The sequence below is a fragment of the Panthera uncia genome, unplaced genomic scaffold (assembly GCF_023721935.1).
Source record: "Panthera uncia isolate 11264 unplaced genomic scaffold, Puncia_PCG_1.0 HiC_scaffold_216, whole genome shotgun sequence".
NCBI classification, from domain to species: Eukaryota; Metazoa; Chordata; class Mammalia; order Carnivora; family Felidae; genus Panthera; species Panthera uncia.
In genome coordinates, this window is record NW_026058866.1 from 1 (window position 1) to 20,629 (window position 20,629).

Consider the following 20,629-nt stretch of genomic DNA (forward strand, 5'->3'; position numbering starts at 1 on the left):
TTGGGGTTTTCTTTCTTTCTTTCTTTCTTTCTTTCTTTCTTTCTTTCTTTCCTTTTAAAAAAAATTTTAATGTTTATTAGGCAGCTATGTCTGATCGCGGCAGGGGCGGGAAGGGCCTGGGCATGGGGGGCGCCAAGCACCACCGCAAGGTGCTGCCCGTCAACATCCAGGGCATCACTAAGCCCGCCATCTGGCGGCTGGCCCAGTTCGGCGGCGTCAAGCGCATCTCTGGCCTCATCTAGGAGGAGACCTGGGGGGGTACTCAAGGTCTTCCTGGAGAAGGTAATCCCCGACGCTGTCACCTACACAGAGCACGCCAAGCGCAAAACAGTCATGGCCATGGAGGTAGTCTACCTGCTCAAGCACCAGGGCCGCACCCTCTATGGCTTTGGGGGCTAAAACCTCATCACCCCTTTTTCTCCAAATAAAGGCCCTTTTCAGGGCTGCCAAAAAAAGAAAAAAAGAAAACAACCTGGCACATAGTAGGTTTACAATTTTGTAAAAAATTCACCTGCTTTAAAGCTTTCATACAGCCAATATCTGCATTCTGTTCTTCTATGTACCATAGGCCCCCATTATCCACAGGTATATATTCCAACACCTTCCAGTGGATGGCTAAAACTGCAGATAGTACCAAACCTTATATATATCCTGTGTTTTTTTTCTTTTTTTCTAATGTTTATTTATTTTTGTGAGAGACAGAGTGCAAGTGGAGGACAGGCAGAGAGAGGGAGACACAGAATCTGAGCAGGGTCCAGGCTCCGTGCTGTCAGCACAGAGCCAGAAGGGGGACTCCAATTCTCGAACCAAACCATGAGATCATGACCTGAGCCAAAATCGGACGCTTAACCGACTGAGCCACCCAGGCACCCCTATACTGTTTTTTTTCTTATATATACATACCTATGATAAAGTTTAATTTATAGGGGCGCCTGGGTGGCTCAGTCAGTTAAGCGTCCGACTTCAGCTCAGGTCACGATCTCGCGGTCGGTGAGTTCGAGCCCCGCGTCAGGCTCTGGGCTGATGGCTCAGAGCCTGGAGCCTGCTTCCGGTTCTGTGTCTCCCTCTCTCTCTGACCCTCCCCCGTTCATGCTCTGTCTCTCTCTGTCCCAAAAATAAATAAACGTTAAAAAAAATTTTTTTAAATAAAAAAAGTTTAATTTATAAATTTAGAGATTAACAATAATTAATAAAATAGAACAATTATAACAATATTCTATTATGAACATTATTTGAATGTGGTCTCTCTGTTTCTCTCAAAACATCTTGTCTGACTGCACTTACCTTTTCTTCTTGTGATGATATGAGATGGTAAAATGCCCATGTGATAAGATGACAGTGAGGTGAATGTTGTAGGTGTTATGATGGAGCGTTAGTCTGGTCTTGACCTCCCGATGATTCATCAGGAGTACCGTCTGCTTCCATACCACACTTAACTGAGGGAAACTAAAACGCAGAAAGCAAAACTGCAGATAAAAGGCAACTACTGTACTTTTGGAGAGCAGGACCAAAGCAATGCACTTTGCTTCCAGGATGCTAATAAATGAAGTGTTTTTGTCTTTCTGTTTCTGCTTCCTGAACATTTTTTGCTTTGTGTAAATTTACGTAACTACACAAGATATATTAGGCCAAGTGAAAGAAAAAGTTGCAAGGATTTCCACTTTGCAAATTGGGCAGGATGCCTGGAAGGGACAAAATTAAGGTCTTCCCATTAAATGAATACCCAGTTGTCTAGTCTTAAGGCTCAGATAAAGTATCTACTAGAAAAGGAGCCATCTCTAAATATGAGCCAGAAAATTCAGGATTTCAAGTTGAGCCTTCTCAATGTGTGCATAAGACACTCAGAGGGTTAGAAGATGAAGTATTAATCTCCAAGAGTTCAGTTAAGGACACATCCCAATAAGGAAAAGCTGTGGGGCTTCCAATTGTTTTATAAAAACAGTGTTAAGATAATTGTTTGGCACTCGTTTGCACATGACAGATTCATGACAATTCATTTCTTTAAATATGAAGCCCCAAATCACCTCTTCTAAAATTACGTTTCTTACCAACATCGCTTAGTAACTACACGTAGGAATGAGCACGGGCCTGGAGGCAGTACTCACAGATCTCCTGAATTAACGACATGCTCTTCCATTTACAAGAATCCGGCTCAAGACACTGAGTTCTTGTCTCATATCTCTAGCACTAATTAGCTCTGTGGCTCTCACGTGGTCTTGGTTCTTCACACGTAAAACGATACGATTGGATTTCTTAAGTCTTTAAAGTTCCTTCTAGTTCTAAATCCTTTGATTTGTGCCAGAATCATTGCCGGTGAATTAGACTATTTAGATACCAACTAGGTCTGCAGTCACAGGAGCATTTGAAGCAGAGGCTGCCGGCTCTTTGGAAGGACCGACTCATAAGAGGAATTTACGCTGCCTTAACAAAGTGAGCAGAGGAGAAACCTGTCCTTTCTACACAAGCACATAAGCAGCTTCCACGTTGGGGTGCCTAAGTGGCTCAGTTGGTTGAGTGTCCGACTCTTGATTTTGGCCCAGAGTCGTGGGATTGAACCCCGTGTCAGTCTCTGCCCTAACAGCACAGAGTGTGCTTGGGATTCTCTCTCTCTCCCTCTCCCTGCCCCTCCCTCCCTCCCTCATGCACTCTTTCTCTCTCTTTCAAAATAAACGCAGCAGGAGAAAAAAAGCAGTCTGGGCAAGGCCACCATACTGACAAGGAGGCAGTTTTGTCCCCAAATGTCTCTGACCAGATTTCCCCTCACTCCAATCTCAGCAGGCAGGCCATTGATCTCGTATGCCTCATCTGCAGCCATGACTCACAGGACTCAACAGAAGAATATCAAGTTTTCCATGCCATACTCAACATGTTATTCAGCAGCCTTCTCTGCAGTAAAAAAAAAAAAAAAAAAAAAAAAAAAAAAGTATTCTCAGGGCGCCTGGGTGGCTCAGTCAGTTGGGCATTTGACTCAGGATTGTGAGTTCAGGCCCTGAATTGGGCTCCACACTAGGCATGAAGCCTACCTAAAAAAAAAAAAAAAGTATTCTCTTGAGTTGAGTAACCCTCTGGCAGAGTTATCCCACAACAGAAGGTGTCGGGGGCAGAGAAATACCTCTACAAGGACTTCTTCAAATAGGAAGCATAAATTCAAGCTGCTCCAATCACTTTGTGCTTCCTGTGCTCTCCTTTCAGAGAGGAGGGATGATTTTTTATTTTTCCAATTGTCTGCCTTGTCCCTCTTTGAGGCTTTTCCATGGACAGGAACACCAAGGTCATCTTCTAGATCTTTAGGAAAGTTCTATTTGTTCAACTAACCTACAAGAAGTTTCTAAATTCAATGTCTTTGCCTTGTTTTATAAATGATAAATAGATCGCCTGGCTCAGGATACTTTTTTCAAAATGTTACACAAAATAAAATATGTCAAAATTATTTTCAAATTTCATATATATAAACATGTACTCTAAAATGTAGCAAGATGCTGTCAAAGTATAATTTGCTTAAGAGCAATTTCTAAATTGAGATTTGTGCTTGGCTATAATATACATTTGTCATTTCTTGGACAAACTTTTCTTGTCAACTCCCTACTGTTTTATTTGAATCAAAAATTGGGGGCCGCTGGGTGGCTCAGTCAGTGGAGCATCTGACTTCGGCTCAGGTCATGATCTCCCAGCTTGTGAGTTCAAGCCCCACATCGGACTTGCTGCTGTCAGCCTGTCAGCACAGAGCCTGCTTGGGATCCTCTGTCTCCCACGCTCTCTGCCCCTTCCCTGCTTGTGCTCTCCCTCTCTCTCTCTCAAAAATAAATAAAACATTTTTTAAAAATTGACTTTCATCTTAAATAGATATGATCAAAAGATTTTTATGTTTTGAAAGTCCACAATATGAACTCATCCTTTTACTATCCAGTCCTACAACTTACCTGGAGTACTTTTAGCCTAAGCCAATCTTTCAATATTTAATGTATGTAAGTAACACATGTTCCTTTTAGAAATTCTGCTTACATTCCACAACAGCAGTGACTCTGACTGCCCACTGCTGTCATTCAAGTCTTGAGGGTTCTAATTCAGGTTTCAGGATGACTAGACACACCACCCTCATCCTATTGGAGCCAGAATGAATAACACAAAAATAATGACACTTATAATTACTACCAGACAGCTTGCTACTGTCTTTAGAGTTCCCTAAAGCCAGATGTCCCAAATGTATGCTCATAATTGCTTATTAGGTGGTCAGATTACAAAGCAAACCTTTGCTTACTCAAAATAAAATTGCATTTTAAAATTGTTTTCATTTGAGTTACAATGTCTCTAAATTAAACACAGAATATAGGGGCACCTGGGTGGCTCGGTCGGTTAAGCGTCCGACTTCGGCTCAGGTCATGATCTCACGGTCCGTGGGTTAGAGCCCTGCATCAGGCTCTGTGCTGACCGCTCAGAGCCTGGAGCCTGTTTCCGATTCTGTGTCTCCCTCTCTCTCTGACCCTCCCCCGTTCATGCTCTGTCTCTCTGTCTCAAAAATAAATAAACGTTAAAAAATTAAAAAAAAAAACAACACAGAATATAAATATAGGTGATCCTTGAACAACACAGGTTTGAACTGTACAGGTCCACTTACATGTGAATTTTTTTTCTATAAATACAGTGCAGTAAATGTAGTTCCTCTTTCATGTGATTTTTCTTAATAACATCTTCTTTAGCTTACTTTATGGTAAGAATACAGTATATAGTACATATAACATACAGAACATGTGTCAATTGACTATTTATGTTATCAGTAAGGCTTCCAGTCAGCACTGGGCTATTGGTAAAATTTTTTTTTTTAATTTTTTTTTTAACGTTTATTTATTTTTGAGATAGAGAGCATGAAAGGGGGAGAGTCAGAGAGAGGGAGACACAGAATCTGAAACAGGTTCCAGGCTCTGAGCTGTCAGCACAGAGCCGGACGCGGGGCTTGAACTCACGGACCGCGAGATCATGACCTGAGCCGAAGTCGGCCGCTTAACCGACTGAGCCACCCAGGCGCCCCAAATTTTTGAAGAGTCAAAAATTATACATGGATTTTCAGGTTCTTGGTTGATGGGGATCAGCACCTTTAATCCTTGAATTGTTCTAAGGTCAACGGTACTCATGTATAAATAGATGAGTTGTTTTTATGAAGTTAACCTGTAACTTTTTATTTTAGAATTATTACAAAGGTTGAACATAGTCAAATCCCACTAAATAAAAAGAGATTGTTTTCTTTATAAGGCAAATTGTGTGTTTCAGTGACGATGATTCAAAAATGATCATTTCAAGTGGTTTACCTTAAAATTTTGAAGAATCTATTGTCTAAAGTCCTGTCTGCTCTCTGCTTTCTCGTTCCTTCCTATACCACAGATTAAATCTCATAACTGTTTTTGAGAGTCTTTGTCTGCCTTCCTTCTCACTCTACATCTTATTTTTATAAGGAAAATTTGTTGACAATTTGATACTCAAAACTCTATGCCTATTTTGATCTATCTCCATAGTAACTACACATTCAGCACAATCTAAAACATTAGACAAAAGACAACAATATATAGCCAATAAGAAATCGTTTTCTAAAGCCTGGATCTCTGGGCCAATCCAGTATATTTGCTATGGATTCCATCATCATCTTTGTAATGGAATTAACTGTTCCCTTTAAATGACTCTTTTTGGAGAAATGACATGAGTCTGATATACAAAATTGTGCATTACCCTGAAGGATTGCTTCAGATGTAATGGTATAGACAAAATAATCGCATGGGCTGAAATCCAAAGGGAGAACAAATCCTAAGGTCAGGTGTGGCTTCCCTGTGGCTTGAGCAAAATTATTACTTCCATCAAGGGAGCAATCCCCCTGCCCAGCAGGAAATCATTGGCACTCTCCTGAGTCACTTGCAAACTGTGTTATTATAAATGCGGCATCAACTCACATCCACAATCATAGTCCCATAATTTTTCAATGTAAACATTTAAAGCCCCGTTTCATGGGCCTGTCTGTTCTCTTGATAAAGATGACAGACTCTAAATAATATTTAGCCAAGTGACAGTGGCTCTGTAGATGCCTGCTCAGGAAGGCTGACCACCAAGGAAACTGACATGTTTATATGTTGGTTTCCCCAGCACCCATCATTATGAGTTCAGGTATTGTAACACATCAGACCTTACAACACAAGAGACTGCCAAAGGCTTACACAAACTACAAAGCTACGCTCTTGTTGGTGAATGATTCAGATAATTACAATGAAAATAACATCAATAAGGTTCATAAACTGAAACTGATATTAAAGAAAACAAGTGAGCTTTAGTATGTGGGAAAAGAACATAGGATTCTGGCCTAGTATCATAGAATCCTGTAGCTAGAAATTGCCTTAGAGCTCATCCAGGGCAGCCACTTACCTGATACGGAAATTTCTTCTACAGCATTCTTGGCAAGTGGACATTCAGCCTCTCCTTGTTCATGTCCAGGGTCTAAGAATGTACTACTGCTGTTGAGTGAAAATTTGCCTTGCTGAAATTTCCACTTATTGATTGTTTTCTAGGGCTATTAAATCAATTCACTCACTCCCTGTACTCATTCGAATGATTTTTCAAAACACGTTATAATTATAATAATATCAAGCATTTATTGAGTACTTACTATACACCTAGCACTGAAATAGGTATTTTATATAAACTATCTTATTTATTTAGTGGTTATAAGCATTAACTCCGGAGCCAGACTTTCTGAGTTAGAATTTTGGCTCTGCCATGTACTAGCTGTATGACATTAGAAAAGTCATTTAACCTCTCTGTGCCTTGGTTCCTCAAATATGAAGTAGGGATAATAATAATTATGCCTACATGATAGGGTTGTTAAGCCAGTTAAATGCTAGTATATGTAAAGTGTTTAGAACAATGCCTAGCATGTGATGAACACTGCAAAAATGTTGTTGTGCTACTCACGGCTATTATTATTATTTCTATCATAACCTCATTTTGCAGCTGAGGAAACTGAGGTTTAGTAAAGAGATTAGGCAACATAAGTATGGGATTTTCAATAATTATTAAATCACATCTAGAATTAATTTCTTATCCAGTGAATTTGCAATTTCTTATGTATTTGCTATTCCATTTAGCTTTGTGTATTAGTCTACTTAAATATATTCAATTCTGGGTACTCTTCTCAGTGTTCAATTTGTCCTAAGAGTTTAGAACCAAGAGTATGGCTTCTCCAAAAGAAGCACTCCTAATATTATATTCCCCCATGAAACAAAATAAATCAGCATTAACCCAGAGATGGGTTATAACAAAAATACAAGTGTGTTTAGAAAACAGTATTATAAAATGTATCAAGCCTTTTCAAAGGCTTTGATTCGATAATCCGACTCCTGGAAAACCATTCTAGAGAAATAATTCAACAAATCAAGTAAGCTGCACACATACCTGCAAATCTTTCTTATAACATTACCAGCTCCATCCTACAAGAATATATTAGGGGTAAAAATTACGGATATAGTTAGATTAATTATGATGAATAGACATGAAGGAAAATTATGTAGTTAATTAAATAATCATTATGACCTATGGAAACATGGAAAGAAGTTTATTATATGATACTAAATGGAAAAAGAAAACCCAAAATTGAGTTATAATGGAAATTATCACTATTAAAACATGTATGCTAGGGGCACCTGGGTGGTTCAGTTGGTTAAGTGTCCGACTTGGGCTCAGGTCATGATCTTACGGTTCATGGGTTCAAGCTCTGTGCTGTTAGTGCTGAGATACTCTGTGTCCTCTCTCTCTGCCCCTCACCTGCTCATGCATGTACGCATGCACATGATCTCTCTCTGTCAAAAATAAATAAATATTTCAAAAAACCACATATGTTTGGGGTGTCTGGGTGGCTCAGCTGATTGAGGTTCTGAATCTTGATTTGGGCTCAGGTCATGATCCCAGGGTCATGGGATCGAGCCTCAAGTTGAGCTCCATGCTGAGCGTGGAGCCTGCTTGAGATTCTCTCTCTCTTTCTCCCTCTGCCCTTCTCTCCCAATCACACACTCTCTCTCTCTTTCACTAAAACTTAAAAAAAAAAAAAAAAGTGTGCTTGAAGACAAAACTGAGAGAAAATACTCCCCAAAGTGGAAATAATTCTGTTAAAATGCTACACTCACTGGCTCGCTTCAAAAAAATTTTTTTTAATTTATACAATAGAATACTATATAGCAACGAAACTGAACTAAAACTACATGTATCAATATGAATACATCTTGAGCAAAAAAAAGTTTCAGAAGGATATATGACATAATTCCATGTCTGCAAGGTTTTTAAAACACGTATATGCCCTACCATGTATCATTTGGAGTTGCAAACACACATACCCATGTGGTAAAAGTTTAAAATTTTGGATAACAACAATAAACACCAAATTTAGGCCAGTGATTACTTCTGATTAGGCAGGGAAATGTGACCAGGGAGAGATTACTTCTTAATCTGATTAGAGAGTAAACAGGATATTCATCAATATTATCTTCTACCAGTGGTTCTCAACTCCTCTGAGAATTTTATTAAAAATACAGATTCCTGAAAAAACAAAAACAAAAACAAAAACGGATGCTTGGGGGTACCCGGGTGGCTCAGTCCGCTGAGCATCAAACTTCAGCTCAGGTCAGTTCACCATCTCATGGTTTGTGGGTTCAAGCCCTGCATTGGGCTCTGTGAGGACAGCTCAGAGCCTGGAGGCTGCTTTGGATTCTGTGTGTGTCTCTCTCCCTCTGCCCTCCCCTGCTCACACTCTGTCTCTATCTCTCAAAATAAATAAATATTAATTTTTTTTATTTATTAAAAATAAATACAGATGCTTGGGCCCCACCATCATAGATTCAGAGTCAGTTGGTTTAAAGTGAGGCCTGGGCCTCTGTAATTTGAAAAACTCCCAGATGATTCTAATGAGCACCCAGTTCTCACCCACTCAGTGAGAGCTGAGCAGTGATGTGGTTTGTTTTTTTTTTTTTTTTTTTTGTATAGCTAAAATATAGACTAATCATTAAAACTGATCTTTAATATTGCCATCTTGTTTTAGCAATAAAAACACAAGATTTATAAAATATGTATCTTAGGGGTACCTGGGTGGCTCTGTCGTTTAAGCATCCGACTCTCATTTTTGGCTCAGGTCATGATCTCACAGTCAGTGAGACTGAACCCCAAATCAGGCTCTGTGCTGACAGCATGGAGCCTGCTTGGGATTCTGTCTCTTTCCCTCTCTTTGCCTCTCTCTCTCTCTCTCTCTTTCTCCCTCAAAATTAATCAGCCGTTTAAAAAATTTAAAATAAATAATAATTAGAAAAAATTTTTGAAGTATCTTAGATTTTGCTTGACTCCTAAAATTAGAGACCCCTAAAGCTTTCCAACCACAGGTATCTGTGGGCTCTCTGCTACCCACAGTACAGAGAACCCCGCGTGTGTATTATGCAGGAGTGGAAACCAAGCCCAAGCAGATCAGGGAAACAGTCCTGTTTGAATCATCCTGCCAGCAACAGCACAACTGAAAATGACACCCCCACACGATTGTTTCCCCGCAGAATGAATTTCACAAGAGCTCCCTTCCAGAGAGCGACTTCTGCACCAGCAGCTTCCTCCTCCTCTGGGCCTCTCTCTCTCTCCACTGTAATAAAGGAAAAAAAGGACAGAAGCCGATCTGTTCTGTCTCAGCAAGGCAGGCTTGTCAGATTTCCAGGATGCCAGGCCAGCGGGTACAGTGGCAGAAGCACCCCGTGGGCCAACAGGAGGAAACCAATTGCCTTCTAAGGCAGTCTGCCCTGAGCATGGTCTTGAAGTCAGAAATGGAAGGAAGCCAAAGGAAGCTGCAGTGGCCAAGTCCTGGCCGCAGGTTAGCTAGCTGAGGAAAAAGGAGCCCAGGAGCACTGACAAGTCTAACCACCCCACTCGCCAGCTGTTCGCCCTCCTCAGACTCTTCCTTTTCTTTCTTCCTTGCCTGCAGTCTCTTTGCATGGACTTCTGTCCTTATTCTTCCAGGTTTTCTTTAGAAACCAGAATAGGGAGTGCGAAGGAGAGGGTGTTAGGCAGAGATAAAGCGGTATTTTTTGTAGCAGGGCAGACAATGAAATAAATGAAATGTAGGAGGATTAAGGAAAGAGCCAAATTAATACAATAAACATTATGAACCGAACTATGGTCTCTTAGCAACTTAGGTGCTCTTAAAAACAAAAGAAATGGCCTCTTTTGGTAAAACAACAACAACTCACTATTGCACTATTGACTGTCATCAATCTGTCGTCAACGGAACCTAAATTCTGACAGGACATTTGACACTTGAGATCCTGTTGGTCCAGGATCTCAGCACACCAGAGAGTGCAAATATTCTTACTGAAGGAACTTGAAAAAAAAGAAAAGGAAAAGAGAGAAGAGGCATATGGAATGAAAACAGCATTGCTGAAATTCATTTCTATTAAAGAACTTGAGATCTTTTTTTAAATTATTAAATATTTATTTTTGAGAGAGAGCAAGAGCACGTGCACACATGCGTGAACAGGGGAAGGACAGAGAGAGGGAGTCAGAGGATCCCAAGCAAGCTCCATGCCGACAGCACAGAACCCAATGCAGGACTCGAACTCATGGAACCAAGAGATCATGACCTTATCCGAAGTTGGACATTCAACTGACTGAGCCACCCAGGCACCCCAAGAACCCAAAATTTTTAAATTGGGTACTTCAATAAAATATCCTGGCTAAGATTTCCTAAGGAGTGCCATGTTAAAAACAGCGACTTCCTTTTCTTAGAAAAGGGATTCTGTGTCAGTGAGTGGTTCTTGTGGCTTCTTCACAGGAAGAAGTCATTGTAGAGGCTCAGAAAAGAGTATTCACAGTTTTCTCTAGACTGGAGGCACCGTGATGAATCCAGAGACATTGCAGACAGGTGTGCATGGAAACAAACGCTAGCAGAAGCAGGAAGGTTAAGGAATGCTCCTGCTGCTATCCTGCCTGGCATGCAACTTTTAAAAATTTATTTCTCCAAAGCGAATCCTCCTCAGGAACAGAAGCTGAGGGATTAAGCTATGTCCCAAGGACAGTTTTGATAATATTAATCATGTTGATAAACAAACTCAGAAACAACAAAAATATATCAAGCCATATTTCAGTTTCAGTGTTTGCCAAAAAGTCCCCAATAAAAGGAGAGAAACTGTTTTCAAGTTTCTAGAAGTCTAGCCATGAAGACGAAAGCAGAAAAACTAAGAGCTCTAGAAAGGAAAAAGGACAAAGCTTTTGCTATTTCAGTAATTTTTGTGGTCATTTTAAAATGAAAAAAAAAAAACCACTTTAATGAGTAATATGTACAAGAGATTTCTCTGGAATTATGTGACTGAGCTATCTAACAAGAATTTGCCTCACACTTAATTAATCCTTTGTGCAGTCATCAAGCAAAGAATGCCAAGAGTTTTGCATAACCTGACGTCTTCAGAAGCAAAGACCAGTCAGACAAGTTTCCAGATAGAAATAAAAATAAATGCAAATAAAGAGTAGAGACCAGGATTACATGGAAAAGGTACAGCCTGTCAACAAAGAGAAGACATATGAGTCTTGGTCCCACATGAATTAAAAAATCAGTCCAATTAAAAAACTCAGATTAATTTAAAATTCAACAAATCAATCAAATACATCCAAAACTTAACACAAACTCTCCATTACCATTTAGATATCTAAATATACTACTTCATCGGACCATTCTGGATTGTAAACATGACAATAATAGCTTTTATATAGGAGTTTCTTTCACAACAAGACGTAAAATGGTTATCTCATTAATCTCATACCTCTGTGAGGAAAATTGAAAAAGTGATGACAGTCTCATCAGTAGGTATACATAATCTAGAACACTGTTCTCTAAACTGGGTCATAGGCGCAAATACGGAGAACAAACTGATGGTTACCAAAGGAGGGGAGGGGATGGGCAAAGTAGGTGAAGGGGAGTAGGAGATACCGGCTTCTAGTTATTGAATGAATATGTCGTGGTGATCAAAGGTACAGCATGGAGAATGTAGCCAATGGTATTACACCAGCTGGTAGCTACACTTGTGGAGGGCACAGCTTATGTAGACTTGTTGAATCACTATATTGTACACCTGAAACTAATGTAACATTGTGAGCCAACTAGACTTCAACAATAAAATAAAATCAGATAAAAGTAAAATAAACCCGGCTACAGGTCTTAGGAGTGTTAAAAAAAAAACCCACAGGCCCAAAATGGTGTCACTTAGGCCAACTCCACAAACCAGGGCTTAATACCCAATCTAATTGCAGTTTCAACCTCCTCCAGAAATACAGTCTTAATTAGTCACTCAGGAATTTACTGATCACACAAGAGTTGGCCACAGGAGCCCTTTCCATCCCCCAACGATAGATGAAGTGGGGTGGATGAAGTAATCTGTATGATAAGACCCCTGCTTTTCCCACAAAGGAAAATCCACCTTGCCTGGAACAATCCTTTTCTTGTGCTAATAACTTTCTTGCCCCCCCCCCCACCTTCCTATTTTTTTTTTAAAGAAACTATTTTTTAATGTTTATTTATTGTGAAAAGTGCAGAGAAAGAGGGAAAGAAAGAATCCCAGGTTCTGATAGCACAGAGCCTGATGTGCGGATTGATCCCACAAACCATGAGATCATGACCTGAACTGAAATCAGACGTCAGACCCTTAACTGACTTAGCCACCCAGGTGCCCCACAAACGTTCCACTTTCTACAGTTCCTTGGAGCTCCCCTCTACTTGTTAGCTGGGATGTCCCCAATTCATGAATCTTTTAATAAAGCCAATTAGATCTTCAAATTTACATAGTTGAATTTTGTTTTTTAACAGGAAAAGGCTGTATTCAATTTGTTTGGCTTCCTACAAGGGCATTGCATGCATCTCTTGTATAATTATTATAACGCAGAATTCTCCACGTGAGGGGTGTCAGCAGGTAAAGAAGATATATTAATACTCAGTTTACTTCAGATTAGTCCATCTCAGACCTCGTTTTGAAATTCCTCCTCCAGGGGCGCCTGGGTGGCTCAGTCGGTTGAGCGTCCGACTTCAGCTCAGGTCACGATCTCACAGTTCGTGAGTTTGAGCCCCGCGTCAGGCTCTGGGCTGATGGCTCAGAGCCTGGAGCCTGCTTCCGATTCTGTGTCTCCCTCTCTCTCTGCCCCTCCCCCATTCATGCTCTGTCTCTCTCTGTCTCAAAAATAAATAAACATTAAAAAAAAAATTTAAAAAAAAATAAATAAAAAATAAAAAAAAAAAAAAAGAAAGAAATTCCTCCTCCATTGGTTGGAGATTCTATCCCAGTGGTGGTGTCTACTGAGACAGAGAGCTGTAGCGCTGCTATCCTCATTCACTCATGTATTCATATATTATTCATTCATTCACATATTCATTCATTGGTAATTTCAAGGGCTGGCATGAGGGAACATTAGCTACATCTCTTTGATCACCATTATTTCCTACAGCAAATGCAATTTCAATCCAAACTCTCATCTTCAATCCCAACCAGATGATCACCTCTGAGTCATTTTTTATCAAAATTCTAGAGATACCACTGCATTAATCTTTAATACACATTTATTTTTGAGGCCCTGGGCTGGACACTGGGATATGGCTTAGATCAAGTTCTACCCAGGTCTCTGTCCTCAGGATTATAGAGTCGAGAGAGTGTCTGCTTGGGGTAAGGTGGGCACAGGATGAGGTTAGGAAGACAATTCTGATTTCTTAAGATTTTTTTTTTTTTTACTTCTTAAGATTCTTAAATTGAGAAAGACCTACATGATCTCACGCTTCATGAGATCAAGCCACACACTGGGTTCCACACTGACAGTAGGGAGCCTGCCTGATATTCTCTCTTCTCCCCTCTCTCTCTGCCCCTCCCCTGCTCATATGCGTGCACATGCATACTCTCTCTAAATAAACAAATGAACAAACCAACTTAAAAATATTGAGAAAGACCTAGAACAGGATCCAGGATGTAGACATCCCTAAACATTCTCAATTTAGCAAAGCTATTAACTATAACTGTTCTAGATACTCACAGTGGGCCTTTCAGAAACAATAATTAAGCACTTAAACACAGACACGGTTCCAGATTTACATGCATCTAATATTAATTCTGTTCCCAATACAGAGCAAAACACTTGACAAATACACCAAAACATTTGCAATCGATTCATTGTGACTATGCAGAGAGGTTAACTGTGACTTCACAATATCTAATTGCTACCTCACAGAGAACTTGCCCAGGATCACACCACTGGGAAGTTGAGAAGACAGGATTCCAGCCATGTAGGTATGGCCCCAGGTCCTGTGGTCTTTGCCACCATTCTGCACGAGCTGCTGGTTCTCCTAGTTTCACTTGTCCTCCCCTTCTAGAACCCTTTGCAATGCAAGAACAACAACTACTTTGGAGGAGGAGTCCTCTGTGACATAAGGAAAATAGTTCTTGAATGAGTATTCTGTTCTTTTCCCAGCTCTGTTAATTAGCCCTGTGAACAAGGACACGTGTCCTCACCTCATTACCTCTCAGTTCCTGCATCTAAAAATGCTGACATGGAAATGAATGGTCTCCGATGTCCCCTTTATTCCTAAAATTCAAAGTTTTTGAAAGAAAAAATATATATTCCAAGCATATATTTTTAATTAAGAAGTATGTCATAGTTTAAATTATAAGTCTTACTCTATAATGACATGTTTGAACTTGACTATACCTTAAAGAAAACCTCATAGGATTTGTGTTTGTCTTTCATAGAGAGCCTTAAAACATCGGATTTTTATAAAACCTCAGTTTTAGGGTGCCTGGATGGCTCAGTCAGTTAAGTGTCCAACTTCGGCTCAGGTCATGATCTCACGGTTTGTGGGTTCGAGCCCCACGTCAGACTCTGCTGACAGCTGAGAGCCTGGAGCCTGCTTCAGATTCTGTGTCTCCTTCTCTCTCTGCCCCTCCCAAGCTCCCACTCTGTCTCTCTCTCTCTCTCTCAAAAATAAATAAACATTAAATAAATAAATAAATAAATAAAGCCTCAACTTTAAAATGATCTCATTTCATTCACCCTTTTCAAGAGGATGAGTCCAGCTCTGGCAATGCTTGGACTCATGAAGCTCCTCTCCTGAGGCTGAGCAGAGATAGGCACTATCTGCCATGACATGTGTTTACCTCCCTTGACATTATGACATGTAGGTAGTGGTGATGGCCAGTGTGGATGAGAAATGGAGAATAGCAGCATGCAGGCAGGTGGGAGTGACCCAGCTGGTAACAGAGGAGAGAGTGGGACCCACCTGATAGAGTGACACCTCCAGCTGCCCATGCACATTATTTGCATGAGAGAATCAAGCTTCACACATATTAGTATACAAGTGGTTCCCAACTCATATACAACTTGTACGAACACCCTTCATCTGGCCTCAATGCCACTTCTTCCTTCTTTTTTTGCTCCAATTCTTGCCTCCCCGTACTTGAACTGATGCCTAGACAATAGCTTAGCGTTGGGGGAGGATCCTTGCTTGGACAGGAGTGGGGACGAAATGGGGTTGCCAAAAGGATTCTGATTTTTTGAGCCTCTTAAGCTAAGAAAGACCAAGAAAATGGATCCAAGATGATGACATCTCTAAATATTCTCCATTGTATGAAGTTGGATCCTGACACTATACTAGATACTCATAGTGTTAATAGCTAACATTTATTCGGAGCTTACTAACGGTCAAGCACTGTACTTATATGTACTAACCCATTGCTACCCCTATCAACCCTGTGAAATAGAAACTAATATCCCTGTTTCTTAGGTGAAGAATCTAGGCATGAAGAAGTTAAATAGTTATAAGGCCAGGTGGTCTGGTTCCAGAGTCATTACTCCTAACCGCTACCCTGTGCAGCCTTGGTGCAGAACCTCTTCCCTGGAAACCCAGAATCCATCTTATAGATAAGGAAATTGAGCCCAGCAATGCTAAGAGGTCTGTCTATATCCATACAGCTTTTAAAGGAATTGTTGGGAAAACCCTAAAACTCCCAACTTCTAGAACAGTAATTCTTCTCCTATCTTTTCCTGACTCTGACAGGTACGGGTGTTGAGGACGTGAAGTGGAAGTGTCTTAGTTTCCAATTCTTGCTTTACATAGAAGCTGTTCCATGTCCTTGCTGGTTTTGTTGCCCTGCTCTGGGAGGTGCTGGCTTCCTAAAATGTGGCACCCAAATCATAATCTGCCTGAATATCTCCCTCAGCAGGGCCCAGGAAAAGACCTACTGTCCTTCCTAAGACAGTTTACCTACTTTTTAAAAGAACCAAAAAACCATTCATCCTCAAGGATAAAGTCATCTGCCCCCCCAGAACAGAACCTGCCCCAACTGTGAGATGAACTTTTCTTTTTATCAAACACACACACACACACACACACACACACACACACACACACACCACAGAGTGCAGGCTCTTGAACCAGACTGAGAAAGGCCTAACCCCAGGTCTACCACGTAGCACTTAGTACTGGGGGGAGAGAGGAAAGAATTTACTTAGCCTTTCTGAGCCTCGGCTTCTTCCTCTAAAAAATGAAAATCAGCCTCACAGGGTAGTTTTAAGGACCTATTGTGAATTAATACTTACCAAGCATTTAATGTAAGCTGTCATTATAGACAACATTGGATCTATAAAATTAACCCACGCTGAGAGATGACTTAAAAATGTCTTGTTCAGAAAACTTAAAAAATCTCTCAAGTCCAATGAATGCAGGGGAATTATATGTCTGAAATAGTCCAAGCCCAGCATGGGCTTTAGTATTCCAAGATCTGCCCTTTTCAGTCTTTCTCTCTGTATAACCTGAAGATATATCCCTCCTTCTTCTTGAGCATCCTGAGGGTGAGTATTAAAATGAAACACACAATAAAATAAAATAAAATAAAATAAAATAAAATAAAATAAAATAAAACAAAACACATACTACCTTCTAAGGAAAAACAATAATGTTCAAAGGTATTATACTTAGAGTGAAGTATATTAAGAGAACAAAATAGCCCTATATATATATATGAGATGATGAGTACAGAGACCCAAATGCACGGTGGAGATAGCATGGAACATTACTGTTTGGCCACATTGGCATCTGTTTGTTGAGCTAGACCCAAGCTTCTAAACTTACCAAGCTCATTATCCTGTATGCATAACCAGCCCAAACTCTGAAATTGCAGCCTTTTCTTCTTCTTTTTCCTTAAGCAAGATTAGATTCTGCCACAAGATATCCCTCATCCCCTATGTTAATATCTGTAAAGTAGTGATTGCAAATATGGGTTTGCATAACTCCCTGTACTGTACCCAGTGCCCACAAAGTCAGGGGGTGAGGGTGAAAGATTTGTTCTCCAAGTCATATCAATTTCAACATTTTTGTGTGTCTTTCAAAAACTGTCAGCATGCCCTCTTTTAATCAAATAAAACATTTATATAAGTATACATTGTTTTTTTGTTTTGGTTGATAATGCTAACATATTTTAAAATATGCCAAACAAAATCATGATAAACGTGTTAACTTAGAGGTGTTTAACCCTCTCAATTAATTTACATCTATTTGTTTCAAATGCTTCATTTTCCTGATTAGACAGCAACAACAGTTTGAGAAATTATCAGAATCAATCACCACTTGGAATGTATGGTGTAGGCTTCTAAAAATGAAACTAGACCTATTTATGAGTTGAGAACCGTATTATAGTTAAATCAAATAAGAGATAGGAAGCTGCAGTCCAGCTTATTACACTCCATCTTCCTGGGTAGTAATTTAAATTTAAATAAATTTTATTTAAATCAATTTCATCCTAAAGTATGTGCATCAATGCAATCATTATGAATTGTAGATGGAGCAGATTTAGGTAAATAGCACTCAGACATTAGTAGGATGAATAAAAAAAACCTGTCATCTTGTTCTGATTAGTCAAAGAAAACATCAGAGAATAAGCAACCATTTGGAGATGTCTATAATGTGAAAAGTGACTTTGTGACCTCAGAAGGGATAGAACAGGAAGAAAGTTTTCAAACTAATTTTGTTAAATCAATCCTACCAGATTTTCTAGACATTATATCAATTCATTTTTCTTGGTGCTAATCAACTGATGTTAAGGGTGTATAAGAAGAAATACAAATATAAATTTCCAAAAAGTTAAATGAATAATTAATCAGCAATATGAAATTTCAGCTTGTTTCCATCTCATCAGCCTGCATTTCAAATTTACACTTATTTTATAGTATGCTTCAGGTTTTTATTCTAAGAAGCCATATCATCAAAGTCAATAAGTAATCCATATTGATGAGGGAGTGTGGGGCAAGCTGAGGGCAAAATACAGGCTGACACACACACGCGCACGCTCGCGCGCGCGCGCGCGCGCGCACACACACACACACACACACACACACACACACACACCGGTAGAATATGTGTGATGTACCTCAGACACTCCTGGCTATGAAAGAACAAAGGAAAGTGGTTTAAGTGCTTGCCATGGTGATGTGGGAAACTAGGGCAAATGAAAAATTAAAGTCCCTTGCTGCCTACAGTCCACTGACGAGTCCTTGAAACCCGCAGAGTGACCTCCCTCTAGGACCTCAGCTACCTTGATGATGACACTTTGCTAGTGGCAAAAGAGAACCTTAGCTTAACATTATCCCAACCTCCAGGATCCTGTTAAGTTTACTTCTTCTAGCTCAACTGCCCCAAGGTATATGCTGGGGCGTACTCCAAGCCTATGGCTCCCCGATATACATCTGAAGGGTCTCATGATTGCGGTTTATTAAATGGTAATAAATAGAGTTTCCCTAGCAACAGTTAGCCCCTCAAGGTCCTGGAAACCTTGCTTCCAAAATTCCTTAGAGACTTACTCTATTCTTGACCCCCTCCCAACCTGAGGGTATATAATGAGTTACCCGTCAAGATCCCAGTACAGCTCTTCCCGCACATGGGACCTGTCCCCGTGCTTTAATAAAATCACCTTTTTGCACCAAAGATGTCTTCAAGAATTCTTTCTTGGCCCTTGGCTCCGGACCCCACGAACCCCGCCCATTACCCCAAAACTTCGTCAATATGAAATAGTTATATGAAGGTCTGACTCAGAGAGAAATCATTTGGACATAAAGAAGCCACTTTTTAAAGGCAAAAAATTTTCTGACTTCCACTCTGCCACAGTTACAGATGAAGTACAGATATTTATAAAATTAAATGAATATAATGGCATTTTTCTTCATCATCAGCCCTAGAATCTTATTTCATTGAATTTACTTCCATTCTCTTGCCTGCCCATGACCTTATCATTCTGTGATAGTAGAGACAGACAGTCTTTTATTTGTTCTGGGTGTGGTCACATCCATGCTGGGGAGCACAGCAGAGCAAAGCAGGATGCACGTGTATAAGCAAAACAGAGGAATACCAGCGATGTTATGGGTTTTATACTCTGTGGTGCTTCATATTAATTTCCTGTGATTTATGTCTTAATCCTTAATTGTTCCATTTTGCAATCAGCCACCAGCTGCAGATAATGCAGGTCACAGTCACCAGATTAGTCAGCCTCACACTCCTGAGACCATTCTGTACATTTGCCAACAGCGTTCAGGACAGAAGCCACCAAAAGGTCACAATAGGCAGATGATTAGGTAAGAAAAGCTGGTTTAAAGCCATGGTTCTCAAAGTGTGATCCCTGAACTACCAGCATCAGCATCACTTGGGAATTTGTTGGAAATGCAAATTCTTGAGCCCCATCCCAGACCTAATCAGAAACCCTGGAAGCAGAGGCTAGCAACCTGAGTTTTTAGCAAGCACTCTAGGTGATTTTGATACACACTGAAATTCAAAAGGCATTGAATTAGACTGATTCTCTAATGTCATGATGTTTTCTAAATGGATGATGTGTTGATTTTATCACAAAACTTCAAAGGACCCAACATAATGTTCATATTACACTGTCCTATATATAGCTATGAAAAATTAGGGGAAATGTATTTGGGCATTTACAGGTATTTTAAAGAGCATAATATTTTAAAACACAGCCAGATTTGTAGTTATACGCATGGAGTTTGGATGGAGAAAAGACCAGAATCCCTTTTCTAAGACCTATAACCCACTGAGGCATTCTTTCTGGGAAGCAGCTTCCCAGAGTTTCCAGAGGTGAGGCTACCATCTCCCAGCAAGAGAAGATTGGGATAAGGGCAAGAGCTCAGGCTCCGGGACACTTGGATCACCATCACCAAAGTGAGGTTCGTCTGTTCGTTCGTTCGTTCATTCATTCATTCATTCATTCATTCATTCATTCATTCATTCAATAGAAAACCTGAGCTCATTTGTGTCTGGCAAAAATCCTTACCCTCACAGAGTTTACATCATTGCTTAACCAGGCCAGGAAGAGTCAGGACTGACCCACCAGGGCAGCTGACATGGATAAGCACGTATGCTTAGCGAATGTAGAACACCTGTGACCCTCTCCACTCCCATTCGATTCCCCCACTCTTTTCCTTTCCTGCAATCTCCCAAAAGGGTGCAGATGCCAACCTTCAACATGGAATTTGGCAAACCCAGTATTTATTACTACATTTAGAGAATCAACAACTTTATCTAATACTTAACTATTATAAATGAATTCAA

General features: G+C 40.1%; 1 long non-coding RNA gene and 1 pseudogene across 1 annotated transcript; one reads left to right on the forward strand and one right to left on the reverse strand.

Moving 5' to 3' along the window:
• Positions 1–86: 86 nt before the first annotated feature.
• LOC125917660 (histone H4-like) lies at positions 87–399 on the forward strand (annotated as a pseudogene).
• Positions 400–6,408: 6,009 nt separating this feature from the next.
• On the reverse strand, positions 6,409–14,150 carry LOC125917659 (uncharacterized). The gene is made up of 3 exons (XR_007456255.1): positions 14,062–14,150; positions 7,429–7,463; positions 6,409–6,491 (listed from the first exon to the last, which is right to left on the reverse strand). It is a non-coding gene; the product is annotated as an uncharacterized LOC125917659 (long non-coding RNA).
• Between the last annotated feature and the right edge of the window lie 6,479 nt (positions 14,151–20,629).